Source organism: Pinus tabuliformis, chromosome J (genome assembly GCF_031772625.1).
Source record: "Pinus tabuliformis cultivar Carrire ecotype Pingquan chromosome J, CPIR1, whole genome shotgun sequence".
Lineage (NCBI taxonomy): Eukaryota > Viridiplantae > Streptophyta > Pinopsida > Pinales > Pinaceae > Pinus > Pinus tabuliformis.
The window spans coordinates 437054504-437071646 of record NC_142295.1 but is presented as its reverse complement, the minus strand read 5'-3'; positions in this window follow the sequence as shown (position 1 = coordinate 437071646).

The following is a 17143-nucleotide window of genomic DNA, read 5'->3' as shown; positions in this document are numbered from 1 at the left end:
TTGTATGGGAATTATATGAGATATGAAGAACCTCAATCGTTTTTCAAAGATTTAATGAAGCCCTAAATGGGATAATCCCTAGTACACCTAGTTAGATAATTGAAGTCAACATTGGTATACAGAATATTGACATTGATGGCTCTTGAGGGATGGTTCAAGAGGGAGAGGATCACCTTTCATTCAAGGTAAGTACTTCCTGACTTATGATGCCTCTTTCTTTTGTTTAGATTTATGGGTCTTATTATTATGTTTATTGTTGATACTTCCTACATATATATATTTAAGTATATAGATGTTTCTAACCTCCTTGATGAGCTATCATGAGTGGATCCTTCTTGAGGATCATTTTAAATGAAGGAAGGATGGTTAGAGCTAAAAAAGGTTAAGAGGCACTATATGAAAAGATGTCAAAATTCTACAAGCTACCTATGTCTAATGAAAAAGTACACAGGTATTTTCATACCACAAGGTATGCATGGTATGTTGTATTTCTGCTCTAACATTAATGGCTAGGTAATCCCTAAGGTATGATGTCTCTTTCTTTATTGGATCATACATGAATATGATAGTGACTTGGATCTATGCTTCCTATGATGAAATGATGCACCTGGTGTTGAAATTTTTGATCTTCTTGAATTCTATGAGGCTACCTAATGTTGATACAATAATACACTTTATGATTGGCTAACATCCATTCGTTGGACATCTTGATCCTCTAAAGAAGGCTAACACCTTGATTCTAGTAGATGATACTCTTGATACTTTTCATGCATAGGTCAAGTTTGATTTCATATAGAAGGATAACTCATTGACTCTTATACATGATACCACTGATAATTCTTGTGATAAGCATAATGAAAGCTAATGGAAAGAGAGATTGACACTCTCATTGTCTTGGTAAAATTTTATTGAATGACCTTACTTGATCTTATTAATAATGAAAAACATGGTAACCTTGATGTTAAAGGTAAAAATATGAGATTGATATTTTAGATCTCTTACTATGGTCAACTATGGCATATTTGATTCACCTAACTTGTGGAATTATCTTGACAGAAAAGTATTATTATGTTCATGATATGTTGTGACATCTATTTGTTGCCCTAATATTTCAAGTCTAATCACTTGATGAAATATTTATAACCTGATGTTGAGGACCATAAAAGATATATGTTTACAATCTAACATATTTTCTATTTCCCGAGTCTAGTAAAGACAGGTTGGTGACATAAATGAAGATGAATGGAGTAGATTCCCTCTTGAAGATGAATGGAGTAGATTTCCAATAAGAGGGAGAATCTCTTCCGAAGATTCTTATTCACGTTACTATTTTCATTATGTGTTGTTGAAGTATGATTTTTGTGCATATGACTTTATTCAACTACAACAAGGTCTCAGATATGAATCTCGTACAAAAATTAGGTTTTTTTTTTTTTTTTTGGATGTAGGCACAAAAATGGGATATTCACCCCTAGATGCACGCATGCTGAGACCCAAGTACCTTCCATTGAACTAAAGGCACTCCTATGCTAACCTGAAGGGAGCATCTAGAATTTTTCTAGAGTTGACCATCATCTAAAGTTTTATGAAGCTTTATGAACCTTGAGTCAAGGTGTCTCTAATAGATCTTTCCACTGTAAACTAATTTCTAAAGTTGTTGGGCTAAATAATTAATTAAAGAAAAATGAAGCAATGTGCATGAAAGCATATTCTCACCTAGAAGTTGTCAATACTATAGATGTGTTGCAGATAATAGTAAGATTTGGAAATTAGGAAAATCTTGAATGTTTTCCATAATATAAACATGAAGATTGAAGTTGTGTTTGCAGGTGACTGGGACATACATATAGATATGTCACTATGTCTATGCTACAAGAGTTTGGCATGATTTGGTTGATTAATATACACGAGCAGTGTTTGGTCATGATACTTGACAATGACTTAGAAATTTGAATTGATGATTGATATATGTTTTATAGATCTCGCTACAATCACAAATTTGAACTTGACCTTTTGACTAATGATTGTATTTGACAACTACTGATTTCCATAATTTCAATACTATGCGAGCATAGTAACATTCAATGACTTATGTGAGTATTCAAAAAAATGGTTTTGTATTGGACTCTTTATCCCTAGCACAATGCTTGAGGTATTGATAAGTTGTGATTCAACATGAAAAATGGAAATTTCATGACTCATCCTTGGTGTATGAATTTTCACCAAGTGACATAAATGACTTGATAAGTCTTGGATTGGTATTGCATGATAGATGACAACTTGTTGGACCAATAATCAAATGAAGTCAAGACTTGATTGAAAGAATTGATACTATGATATTGATGACTTTGCTATTATTTTTCATCTGGCCTCTAAAATTTGATGAGTTGACCTTGTTGATGTGATTGCACAACATTGATTTATGTATGGATGATTATGTTGGCTTAGTAAGGCATTACGCTTGTACAGAGAATTTCTTGAAGTAAGCTCCCCAATCCTGATATGTCCATAGTTGACAGTTATTTGATGAAGTCAGGATCATGAGTTCCAAGGTATGGCCTTGATTTAGATTATGGTTTTGGTTTTATATAATGATGGTGTAGTCCTTATAGGTGATGAGCCTCTAATGACATAAGTAAGAAGGAGATGGCTTCTGAAGCTCGAAATGATGTATCACGGTATGATGAATCGATTTCTAGAATTTGGGAAAGAAATTCTATATTGCAAGGCTATTGAAAATTGTTTTGAATATTGGAAATACAAATCCTTGGATACTCCTATTTGAAGTTCAACATGTTGTTGAACATGACATAGCATATGACAGTTGATATAACCATTGATGTTCCATTTTAAACATCCATCTCTATATATATTATATGCATAGAACCTGAGTAAATTCATGAGTGAGCCACTTCATTCACATAGAGTTTCCATTGAACATCATTTGAAATATCTGCATGAGATGTTATATTTTTGAGGCTGAGATATTTCTCCTATGATATGGGATTGCATGGATGAATTGTTGATATTTGAGATTATTGTTAATGATCACATTTGGATGCTTCTTTAGTATTATATATGCCATGATATCTTGTATGAAAGGTCCATAGATTTACACTCGACCGAGATTGAGTATGATGTTGCTAACATGAATAACTATGAGGAAGGATATAAAAGCTCCTTAGAGATATGTCTAATGAGGATATGAATGCATTGCGATGATAGAGAATCCCATATATATAGTTGGGACTCAGATACTTCCATATTTTGAGACAATGTAGTTGTTTGAGAGAAGCTTAGGCTTATGATTGACACCTCCTTAAGAACGAGGATGATTATGTATGTTTTTGTGTCTTATATGATTATTTGTGATCTAACATGATATTTTATATGATGTCCTGTATGAATAAGAAACAACTACTATTGAGACAAGAAGATACCAGATTTGAGTATAATGAGAGCAACATTGATCAAGTACACTAAGCCAACTCTTCCTCCATGTCTAAGCTCCCGGGTTGAGGAATTGAGATAGAGGGCTCCTGGGGTTGTGGGAACTCTGAACAGTAGGGTATGACCCCTATCTATTACCCATACCGTTGGAGATGTTTCTCCCCTATATTCATAGGGTCGAAGAATATTGCTCCCTTGTCTCGTCTTTGTAGAGTATATCTCAATTGTCATCATACGCACAAGTAGGGCTTATCAGGAATACCGCTCCTTGTTTGGCGAACGAGTTCAAAGTGTACTTGGGGTGTACAACCCAAGTCTATTATGATGTAGGTTTTCTACTCCATGACTATTCAGGGTCATCGATGGGAAGATCAGTAGGCAATAGGATGGGTTGAGATAACCCTATTGTTATAGCTCCAAATCTCACTCTTATGGTTTGTGATGCTGCACTCATGGCCTAGGGCAACCCCTCCTTCCAGACCTGGTCCAAAAATTTAAAAAACAGTGTTTTATTCCCTATACGCGACATTGCCCTGAGTTAAACGCGTGTACACGCGGGTCTGTGTATAACCAACCCGCGTGTATGTATTAAAACACTTATAAAAATAAATAATTCCTCATTTTCGGGCAGAGATCGTGGGTTTTACCTGCTGATCACCTGTTAGTGCCCGTGGCCCAACTGTTCCCAACCAACTCCTAACTAAAAAACTACTTTGGAGATGGTATAAAAAGACATCAAAGGGAAGGCCTAAGAGAGAGAAAAGAAGAGCAAGATTATTATGCTGAGATTTTCCCCATAGACCAGGTCTGAAGTCCTTGGTGCCTTCTGCACTTCCCCCATTTTGCATAGGAAACCCTTGTTTCCATGTGTATTGGTGATCATTCATCCTTTATGTCATCATTGAGTAAGACTTGGAAGGAGCTCTTGTTGGAGGCTTGAGGCTGGAACGAATCTGGGAGGAAGCTTTGCTTGGAGCCTGCTGAAGGTGTTTCAGGTGAAATCTTTCCGTTATATGTACTTTACTTGCCTTTATATAAAGAAACACGTCTTGGTTCCCGAAACAATCTTTCTTTATGCTTATGAGATTCTTGTCTTGAATTTTTATGCAAGTAGTTACTTAAAGATTTTTATAACTAACTTTATAGCATGAAGATGGTTTTCATATAAGTATTTGTCCATGTACTGTTGTGTTCTTTGATTTGCTTGTTTTACAGGTCAAAGAAGAAGAAGGGAACTCCAAGAAGGGTTTGGACCCTAAAGGCCTTCTCGAACGTAGGACCTTAGGTACGTACCCTAAACATTAGAATTTGCTTATAGTAAAGATAATGGCTGGTGTGTGTTTCTTTGAATAAGCAATTTTCAGTCTGGTAGAGTCTCAACCCAAAGGACCCTAGGGGTACTTTCCCCTCAACCAGAATATTTTGGTTGAGGGGAAAGTACCCCTAGGGTCCTTTGGGTTGAGACTCTACCAGACTGAAAATTGCTTATTCAAAGAAACACACACACAGCCATTATCTTTACTATAAGCAAATTCTAATGTTTAGGGTACGTACCTAAGGTCCTACGTTCGAGAAGGCCTTTAGGGTCCAAACCCTTCTTGGAGTTCCCTTATTCTTCTTTGACCTGTAAAATAAGAAAATCAAAGAACACAACAGTACATGGACAAATACTTATATGAAAACCATCTTCATGCTATAAAGTTAGTTATAAAAATCTTTAAGTAACTACTTGCATAAAAATTCAAGACAAGAATCTCATAAGCATAAAGAAAGATTGTTTCGGGAACCAAGACGTGTTTCTTTATATAAAGGCAAGTAAAGTACATATAACGGAAAGATTTCACCTGAAACACCTTCAGCAGGCTCCAAGCAAAGCTTCCTCCCGGATTCGTTCCAGCCTCAAGCCTCCAACAAGAGCTCCTTCCAAGTCTTACTCAATGATGACATAAAGGATGAATGATCACCAATACACATGGAAACAAGGGTTTCCTATGCAAAATGGGGGAAGTGCAGAAGGCACCAAGGACTTCAGACCTGGTCTATGGGGAAAATCTCAGCATAATAATCTTGCTCTTCTTTTCTCTCTCTTAGGCCTTCCCTTTGATGTCTTTTTATACCATCTCCAAAGTAGTTTTTTAGTTAGGAGTTGGTTGGGAACAGTTGGGCCACGAGCACTAACAGATGATCAGCAGGTAAAACCCGCGATCTCCACCCGAAAATGAGGAATTATTTATTTTTTTAAGTGTTTTAATACATACACGCAGGTTGGGTATACACAGACCCGCGTGTACACACGTTTAACTCAGGGCAATGTCGCGTATAGGGAATAAAACACTGTTTTTTAAATTTTTGGACCAGGTCTGGAAGGAGGGGTTTCCCTAGGCCATGAGTGCAGCATCACAAACCATAAGAGTGAGATTTGGAGCTATAACAGATGCCCCCTAATATATGAGGTCAGAAGGGGAACATGATGGCCGAAATATATTATGTAAGTACATGGAAAGGAACTCTGTCGAAAAACCGAGGAGGACTGCACCAGAATTCAGCCTGCCAAGCCACCAAAAGGAGATCAGAAAGAAACACTGTCTGAGGCGGGCATACCCATGCTCAGGAAAAGTAAAGCATGTCCGCATATCAAGTACAAGCGGATCCACTAAGTATACAAGTATAAATGACTGGAAGATACATAATGGATCATCTGATCATAATGAGTAAGTACATGTCTGAATATCACATATAAGACTGTCAATGATGCTGAAAGATGCAACGGATCACTGATATCAAAGACTGATCCCAAAAGGTACCAACTGAACATGATGGAATAGGATGGTACTACACTGCAAACTCAAGTGCCAGCATATAGAATGTCGCCATGACTGACTGCAACATATATGGTGGAATGGTATCAACTAGTAGCAATAGGAGCAACTGTCAAGTGAACCAATGAATGCTGATACAACATGAGGTCTTCACCGACCGCCGTGGTACATTTCTACACCATGGGAATAAATGATCTGAAGTCGACCATGTGAGAAATCGTTTGATTACCGGTCATTGATGTATACCGTTAACAAACGCGAGACTACTCACCGATAATGATAATGAGCGTCAAGGTACCCAGTACAATCTAACAAGTGTGAATAGATGAGCTGAAGTCGAACACCTGTAAGAATCTATCGATCAGGAGACAATGATGGTTTCCCACTGTCGATAGCGAAGGATCTGCCACTAATGACTGCAAACCCCAAGGTACTGCCAAATGGACTCTAGATCTTTGCCCCAGAGCAATGAGTCGGAGTCGATAGGGAAAGATCCGCTAGAAGGAAGGCATTAAGGCATCCTCCATCAATCTAGCGCGAGTGTAACCCGTAGGCCAATAATGTGGAAGGAATCAGACGAAAAAGATGTAGTAACCCAACCGAAGCACGTTTCCGGCGTACACAAGATGTGGCTAGCGCACGGCAGAAACCCTCTGAACCAACCAATAATGAAAGCTGACACAGAGGCGAGGTATCCACCAATAGGGTCAAATGGAAACCAAGGTACTGCACGAATCCCAATGTGTGATAATGTATGCTGATGTCGAACACAAGGGAAACCACTCAGTCAAAGACCCATGATACTGATCGATGCTGAGCACAAGGTGACCTATCAATAATGAAAATAGGGCCAGGGTGCGGCTCTAGGCCTGTCCTCAGAGTAAGGTGTCGTCGTCGATAAGGACAAGACCCGCCAGCAAGAAGTCAATGGGGACCTTTTCAAACCGGCATGAGTAATGGACCAATATAACTGATGTGATGATAGACATGACACTGACAACCAGGGATGGCCGACTGAAAAATGAGTCAAGAGACACCGCAGAAAGGCCGACTCAGGCTAACTTCCCTTGAACAAAAGCACGACTCAATGTGACTATGTGGCAGCATATGATGAATCTGTATAAGTTCGTCATGCAGGAGGCACGAACGAACCCTCCATATGATTGGAAGAGATAACCAATCGGGGGAGAACTGACTCAATACCAAGGTTATGGCATACCTAAGACAAACTAAATCCCACCCATGCGGAGGAGACTTTGTTTTGAGTGCTTTGTTCAAGGGCGACACGACTGACTCTAGCTGCCAACAATAAATGGAAATAATGTCCCTGTTCCCGCTCTTTTTGGAATATTTAATTTTTTTTGTCTTTTTCTGTTAAGCTGGAAAAAGAATAAAAGAATGCTATGGTACAGTGGAAAGAACGAGTGTCGGTGAAACAGATGATCTAGTTCCTGGGAAAGGAACGTTCCTATGCTCAATGCAGGGAGGTGAAAACTGGTCAGTGACACTCAGAGGTATGTTCCTTCCACGGATCAGGGTATGTCAAGCTGCAGAAGCCAAAGGTATGCAAGGTTGATTTTGCAGACGTCATGGTCAAAAGTTGGCTTAAACACGAGTCCAAGTGAAGCCGGCTCTAGGCTAAAAGGTGCAAATGGTCAACATGCAATGCAGAAGTACAACTCGACACACATAGGAGCCTCTAGGGTATAGGGCCAGAACGAAGCGAAGAAGTAAAGAGGAATGAGTCTTAACCGCATAAGTCATGGCGGGACTATAGAGGACTCCCGAGCCTAGGGATGAAAAATCAGCATGAGTGCCAAGCGACAAAAAGGTACTAACTAGGGCACCCATGATAAGGTAGGCTGTACCACACAAGTCATGATACTTCTAAGCAATGAGAAGGTTCCGCACCATAACTTGGTGGGGTCGATCCTAAGGAAAAATGGGAAAGGAAACTGATAAATGCACAATGCAGGTGGAAAAACCTAACCTATATGCCAGTTTCGAGAACCAATACCTGTCAGAACGGACCAACCATAAACTTCCAAAGGAGAAATCTTCCAAGTTCTGTAAACATAAATAGGAACACTAGAAACGAAGTTATTACATCCCACATATAAACTTCATATAAGATCTTGTGTTATAGAATACGAAACTTGAAAATGCGTACCTCATATATACAATATGGTACAAGGGACCACGCAGCCTTGCCGCTTACGCATAATAGTTCTTCTGGACAAACCCTTTGTAGGGATCGGACCAAGGACTCCTTTGGTAGTCATAACTCATGGCTTCAAAGAGTTCCTCCTGTGAAGGCAAAGCAAGATCTGAGAAATCATGAGAACTACAAGGATTAAAAAAGGGAATTAAAGGGTCCCATGTCCCTATAGGAAGAATCTCTCGGTCAACCGCCGGGACCAAGTCCCAAGAAGGAGAATAATAGGTCAAAGGATCCTTCTTAGAAGCGATTGAACATTGAGGATTCAATGCCACATAATTGACCCATGGCGGGGTAGAGTCTACTTGAACACTTGGAACAAACCAAGGGGCATTCTGCAGTAAAGTCGAATTAGGGTGGTGATTATCAGATGCAAGCTGATCAATAGTGACAATATTCCCGTCATGAGGAAAGCACGTTACTCGAAAGAGTGAAGACACCACAGCATTCATAGCATAGACATAATCACGCCCAAGTAGCATATTAAAGTCTAAAGGGATATCAACCACCATCATATCGATTAAAACAGTCTTTCCACCTAAAGTGATAGGCACTTGAGGAAGAACACCCATAGATTCACCAGGCCTTCTATCATAGGCTAACAACTGACTCTGAGCTGTCAACAACTTTGGGGAACCCAAAGCTTTCCAAGTCAAAGAGGATATAATGCTTGTAGAGGATCCTTCATCCACCATACATCGATAGACATTTGTGGAATTAACCCTGACCTTTATTTGGAAAGGTGCAGCGGAAGGAAGACGAGGCTCAATAAGGCTATCCCAATCAAAGGAAACACTCTTAACACTTGGAGGGGGAACATTCGAAGAAACCGGAATGCCCCCTATACTAGAAGACTCTGTACTAGAGATCAAACAGACTCTTTTATTAGGCACTTCACCCCCCAAAAGAGGAGTGTAATCAGCCAGCGATTGCACTGGCTTTACCACATTATCAACCAATGGTTGATGGGATTGATGAGAAACCATATTAGGTCTAGGAGTAGAAGTACTTTCAGACTCGGACCATATCTTTTGAACCTCTGGAATACCAGGGCATAAATGAGTAAGATGGTCTCCCTTGCATATCTTACAAGGGAACTTAGGTTGAAAACTTCTACGTCCAGGTTTCTTATCAACCTCCATTCCGCCAACATGAATAGCAGTGGTTTGCGGAGAGTCCTGAACATGACTTGCAGAGGTTGGTGACTCTTTGCTAGTATGACTCGCAGTGACTAGACTCATGCCCCCAGCATGACTTGCAGCAACTGAAGACTCATCTCCAACATGACTGGCAGAGGTTGAGGATGAAGTGCTAGTGTGACCTGCAGTGACTAGACTCATGCCCCCAGCATGACTTGCAGCGGCTGAAGACTCATCTCCAACATGACTTGCAGAGGTTGAAGATGAAGTGCTAGTGTGACTTGTAGTGACTAGACTTGTGCCCCCAGCATGACTTGCAGTGGCTGAAGACTCATCTCCAACATGACTCGCAAAGGTTGAAGATGAAGTCCTAGTGTGACTTGCAGTGACTAGACTTGTGCCCCCAACATGACTAGCAGTGGCTGAAGGCTCATCTCCAACATGACTCGCAGAGGTTGAAGATGCAAGGATAGACTTATTCTTCTTCTTTGACTTCCTTTTTCTCCTTTTTTTAGATTTCTTGTTACAAGGAGGAGAAGAAGGAACCCCGGATTTCTCTTTGAAAGAAGATGAACAATTAGCACCCATGTGATGCCCTTGAAATAAAGCATTCAACTGAGAAGCTTCAAGAGCATTCGGAATATTCGGAGTGGACCACAGCCAAACGGGTAGTCCAACATTCAACCCAGGAATATTCAAAGTGGCCATCAAAGGAGTACCAACGTTTCCAAAGAAAGGAAAAGCACAAGGATCCCCTTTTGGGAGGGCACCTTGGTTGGTTTCCACAGGAATATTAGCCATATCTAACTGTTCCAAAGACCCTTTCCCTTGCGGGAATATAGAAATAACTCTTCAAAGAATATGGATAAGCAATCAAAACCTTTGCCCTTGAGGAGGCAACCCCACAACTTCCGAAAAAACGACCAAAAGCCTTTCAAGGTCGGTAGAGTGGTAAGCCAGTCACTCAGACCACAAGGTCCAAATGTGACTAGACAAAAATACCTAAAGCCAACTATATACAAGGAGCAAAGAGCACTCACTATAAAGTCCCTAAAGATACAGCCAGTCAAACAACTTCCAAGTATTTCCGCTCCGGGTTATGAGGACCGGACACCAAAATACAAGAAAGTGGAGTCAGGGGCCTTTCGAAGATAGTCTGGGATAATGACGGCCCAGTCCTATCAGCGAAGGTAACAGAGGAAGTTACGCTGACCTCCTAACAACAGCCTGCGCCGGTGCAAGCCTCCAAGCTTCGCAAGGGTGCCCTCCAGTAGTACTGTCGAGAGTGATGCAACGTCAACCTCAGGTGCCACAGGATTCCCCTCCGCAGCCACCTGTGTAGATCCCTAGGAGAGGCAACTATGGGTACCAACTTGTCGCAGAAGCAAGGCGGAACAGTCGTGAGGTAAGTTCGGACAAGTAGGAGAGGGGGTATCTCTCTTCCCAGTCTTCACAGACCCTCGTGCTTAACTCCCAGATCCGGAGCTTTCCTGGTCTTCCTAACGCTATTGGATTTTCTCTCGTTATTCAAACTCTTATGTTTGACGTTTTATGTGGCCTTGGAGAGTTAACTCTCCACTCACCTAATCCAAGGCCCTAAAATCCTAAACTTGTTGGTGTAACTGACTAAAACAAAAAGTTCTAGTGGATTTTAATTAGCGCTTGATTTTATTAGGCTGTTCTTTAAGTCACAAGGTAATGGAGATGAAACTAGTGGTGTTTTTTGACGCAAAAGAAATTATCCTAACTACATGCATATGCACTTTTCGTTTTTCGATGAAAAGTAATCTCTACAGGGTTCAGAGGAACTTCAAATAAAACAAAGTTTCTTTTTGCTTTCTTTTCAGACTCCACACTCACAAAAGCTAACAAAGCTATGTATGCATAAAAAGGGGATGCAAAGCTATGCTAATGCAAGAACTATATGTGAATGTAAGATTTTAAGACCACTCTAAAAACAAAGAAGGAAAGTTGCTCACTTATCAAATTTGTCTTGCCACTAAAATGCTTAGATAGAAGATGATGTGCTACCAATCATTTCGTCCAAACAATAAAAACAAGTTCTAAGATAAACACAAAGCACTTTCACTTCGCAAAAAAGGAAATCAAATGAAAAGCAAGTTTAAGAAAGCGAAACTCAAAACTTTCAAAAGATTTTCTTTCAAACAACAAGCAAAGAAGTCTTTTTCAAAGAATGCTCTCAAAAATACTGACACTAATGATTGAAGAATAGGCAACCAAACACTTTTGCGAATTGACACCTTTCAAATGATGAAAACCCAACAAAAATAAATGTGTTTGAAATCGCTCTTGACAATCAAAAGCAGCAATGAAAGTCCAAAAGATCAAAAGACAAGTCTCAAGAAAGTGATAACAAACAACTTTCCCGAAACGAAGGAGAAAATGGTCACAAAAATGATTTCGTCAAGCAAACAAAAAGGGTCACCAAAGCAAAATGAACACAAAGATTGAAACCAATCTTCCTACTCTGCCAAAACAGAGCAGTCAATACTCTTAACCAGAAATCTTGTGTGTCAAAAAACAATGACGCTTGCAATTAACGAAAACAAGACTAATACTCCTTATAACTAGAGAGAGTTCAGAACAAGATGCCCCTTGTTAAACAGAGGATTGTTACTGGAAAATGACTGCTTCAAGCTGACCCAAACCACCAGACAAACATTCAGCAAAAAGAAAATTTATAAATCTTGAAAATTATATAATATACGCACCTGCAGTGATGTGCAGAGTGCGTGTACACGCGACTGTAACTGAGGAAACCTGCTTATACGCGGGTTCACTTAGTACAACTTGCGTATATATGCTTCTGTAATCCAGCAAAACAGCGTATCTGAAGATCTTCAAGAAAAATAAAAAAAATATAGACTGAAAAAACTGGAAAAGCTTAGAGTTCAAGAACAGATCAGATAGTCAGAGCCAGCAAACAGAGGGGCTGAGCCTTGATTGGCTTGAAGACTACCCAAACTAGGAACAACAAGAGCGTTGTTCCCCAGCGGAGTCGCCAATTCTGGTTGAGGGGAAAGTACCCCTAGGGTCCTTTGGGTTGAGACTCTACCAGACTGAAAATTGCTTATTCAAAGAAGCACACACACAACCATTATCTTTACTATAAGCAAATTCTAATGTTTAGGGTACGTACCTAAGGTCCTACATTCGAGAAGGCCTTTAGGGTCCAAACCCTTCTTGGAGTTCCCTTCTTCTTCTTTGACCTGTAAAACAAGCAAATCAAAGAACACAACAGTACATGGACAAATACATATATGAAAACCATCTTCATGCTATAAAGTTAGTTATAAAAATCTTTAAGTAACTACTTGCATAAAAATTCACGACAAGAATCTCATAAGCATAAAGAAAGATTGTTTCGGGAACCAAGACGTGTTTCTTTATATAAAGGCAAGTAAAGTACATATAACGGAAAGATTTCACCTGAAACACCTTCAGCAGGCTTCAAGCAAAGCTTCCTCCCGGATTCGTTCCAGCCTCAAGCCTCCAACAAGAGCTCCTTCCAAGTCTTACTCAATGATGACATAAAGGATGAATGATCACCAATACACATGGAAACAAGGGTTTCCTATGCAAAATGGGGGAAGTGCAGAAGGCACCAAGGACTTTAGACCTGGTCTATGGGGAAAATCTCAGCATAATAATCTTGCTCTTCTTTTCTCTCTCTTAGGCCTTCCCTTTGATGTCATTTTATACCATCTCCAAAGTAGTTTTTTAGTTAGGAGTTGGTTGGGAACAGTTGGGCCACGAGCACTAACAGGTGATCAACAGGTAAAACCCGCGATCTCCGCCCGAAAATGAGGAATTATTTATTTTTTTAAGTGTTTTAATACATACACGCGGGTTGGGTATACACATACCCACGTGTACACGCGTTTAACTCAGGGCAATGTCGCGTATAGGGAATAAAACACTGTTTTTTAAATTTTTGGACCAGGTCTGGAAGGAGGGGTTGCCCTAGGCCATGAGTGCAGCATCACAAACCATAAGAGTGAGATTTGGAGCTATAACACCTATGTGGTTCTAGGTTGATTTTTTTTTTTCCACTTGAAAAATTGTAATCTTTCATTAACTTTGAAAAATTACATATTGTAGATGCAGGATGCATATGCTAGTGTCTATCAGCCTCTGAGGGCTCAGAAGAAGTTCAAAAAATATTTGTATATTTACCATAAACATCACGCAGGATGTTCATAATCAGTCCTTCTATTTAGTGTGTATATTTGCCATGCAGGGCCATATATATATTCTATCCAATATAATCAAAAAGCTGTACAAAATTCGAAAAAATATCAGATATTTAATTCATGGGCTATCAGCCCTATGGAAATGTGGGTCTATGTAAGGGCGGTGATAGTATTGGTATGCATTTGACCCACGTTGTTCTTGGATCATCCACTCTCCTCTAGGAAGTATCGTGGCCGCCTTGGATAGCTCGTCAGCACTACAGTTATGTTCCCTGTAAATATGATTGCAAGTGACATCATTAAAATGAGCCTTGAAAATATTTATTTCATCTAAAATATTACTGAGTGTGTGAGTGTGACAAGCAATAATATTATTGTACCAATCTATAATTATCTTCGAATCTCCATATATATTAATGCTCATGCAGTTATGCCCCAAAGAAAAATGCATGAGGTGACAAAGAGTGATGAGTTCAGCAAAATTGTTTGTGCCAACCCCCAATCCCATCTTGACTTTGTAATAATGATGTTCACTAATGTATAGGATGAAACCACCTCCGCACCCCTGTTGTTGAGCTGCGCCATCAAAATATGCCCAAGGGGTATTTTTATCAATATGCGGAGGGGCATGTGGCCTGCGGGTTCGAGGTTGGGGAGGCTCAGGCATCTCGTTAAAAGCCGATATAATACATGCTGCAGTGTGCGGCCAGCACACAGGTTTGCTGTCAAAGATGTTGCGATTCTGGGCCAACCAGAGATACCAACAGATAATCAAAGGGAGACTTTGTATTTTTTATCCTTTATGCCGGTGATACCAGCTTTCCCATGCTCTGTTAATGTCTTCGCCTTCCCATGAGCCCGTGAAACGAATAGAAGAGGAAATATTTTGCCACAGGTCCATCAGGGCAAGATGTGATGTTGATTCCACTACTCTTTTACATAGTGTACACCAAGTAGGCTCGTGGATAGATCGGTGCATAAGATTTTCACCAGTGGGGACTTTGTCTTTTAATATGCACCAGAAAAATAGTCTGATCCGAGGAGGCGCTGTGAGTTTCCAAATTACCTTCCACTAGAAAGCAATCAAATCCAGAACTTTGTGTGAGATCAGTGTTAAATAGCCTGACTTTGGAGTGTATAAACCGCTGTCAGAATGATGCCATATGAGTTCATCCGGGCCCTCTTTGATCCTAATGTGTGATTCAGAAAGAGCAGTAATATAATCATGCCATTCTTGGTGCCAACATTGTGGTAGATCAATTTTTTGTGTGGATTTCCATCTTTGTGCAAAAATGGTAGAATTATGAGGGTCCGCGATGTTAGCTAGGACCTTAAGCTCATGGGAATGTAGATGCAGAATAAGATTTCTGGATAACAGATGTCTACCACCGCTTCCAATCCATGGATCTAAACCGATGTGTGCCATAGATCCATCGTTTATTCTCCAAACTAGATTATCCATGATGAGAGGCAGTGAGTGAAGAAGTGCCTTCCAGACAGATGAGATACCAGTTTTGGGCCAATTAGGAAGCCGAATCCAATCCATAATATTCTGAGGCCAAATGTATTTGTGATATGAGATGGTAGTCCAAAGATTCTGTCCAGTCAACAATGTCCACCCCATTTTTGCAGCTAGAGCCTGTGCAAATAAAGGAAGATCCTTTAGGCCCCAGCCTCCCCATTTTTTGGGTAGCGCTATCTTGTTCCAGCCAACCCATGCAAATATCCGTTTATCCTGGTTCCCATTCCATAGATATCTATTACAGATTTGGTGTAGCTTGGCCAAGGTGCTTCTAGGAATCCAAGCAAGTGCCATCCAATAGACAGGCATGGCCTCAAGTACAGATTTAACCAATACAAGTCTGCCAACTCTGGACAAATATTGGTGACTCCATAAGTTGAGCCTTTTCTCCAGTTTTGTAACGAGCCAAATCCAATTGGCTATTTTCTGGCTGATAGGCTTGATCCAGAACCCCAGGTATTTAAGACACCGGTCTAGCGGATTGATGCAGTAAATGTGGTTCTAGGTTGATATTGAGCTCCCTAATGTGATCCTAGGGTCGAGATGTGCTCCATTGTGTGTTTGGATATCTTATTTCTCGATATGAGGTTGTAGAAGTATAGCCCCCCCATGATATTTTGGTTCGATATGTGCTCCCTGATGTCGTTACAAGTTGATATGTGCTCCTTGATGATATGCTTTACAATGACAATATTTTTCGTAGTAGCCCACTGGTAGAGATTTTGAGTAATAGCCTCATGAATAGAGGGTGGTATATTAAGCTCCCCTTCAGAGAAAAATTATTCTTCTTTTATATTCGAGAATGTTCATCATATGAGCAGAAAAAATCAAGAGATAAGCAAGAATAAACAAGGGATAGATCAAGATGTACATTGATAATTTGTGATGATGAGATACTAAAGATGGTCATGGCATGATGACTACATTACAAATATGATCAATGATGATACTTGATGACACTTGAAGATACCATAATGACATATTGATCGATGTACAAATATTGGCAGGTGGAATTCTCCCTAGTTGAGAGGGAGTGTTAATTTTTACAACTGTAGTCCAATTCAACTTTGGATAGCTCATATGATGAAGATAATAATTGTAATAGATTCCTCTTTTATGAGAGGAACAAAATAAACCTAAATATCACCTTATTTGGACAACATGAAGTTGGTTTTTGAATTTATTTATTTACTCATCTATATTGGATTAGACTGGCCCTAAGTACACGTGCAATTGGACAGGTCGACCTCAACATCAAGTGGACCCTCATGAAAGCATATAAATAGAAGAGACCTCAAGATCATTTGGATATACTGATGAAGAAATATTCTCTTCTCTTATTGTCTTGGTTCGCATAGGTCTAATGGAGTAAACCTCGCACAAATGGTTTGAAAGTACAAGGTCAAAGCTCACATGCATCTAGGGTTTCTGGGTCTTGGATGTTGCCTTGTGACTAAGATTTTTTGTCCCTAGATTTTTTCGGTTATGTTTCGCTGCATTGATGATGATGACATTGTTCTTTCTACATAATCTCCTATGCTGATGAATAATGGTGATATATGAATAATGTAATGATTATATGGTGTGAGTTTAATGTATTAATGAGGAAATGAAATTATCAAAGCAAAGAACAATGCATCCCTATGAAAAATTAAGAACTAGTGATTATTGCATTATTGGGACTACCACCTACTTAGAGTTCTTTTGCTTCAGGTATCAACAGCTGGAAAGAAGCTCCTACATTCGAGAAATTATGAAATGATTGCAGCCACAAATAAATT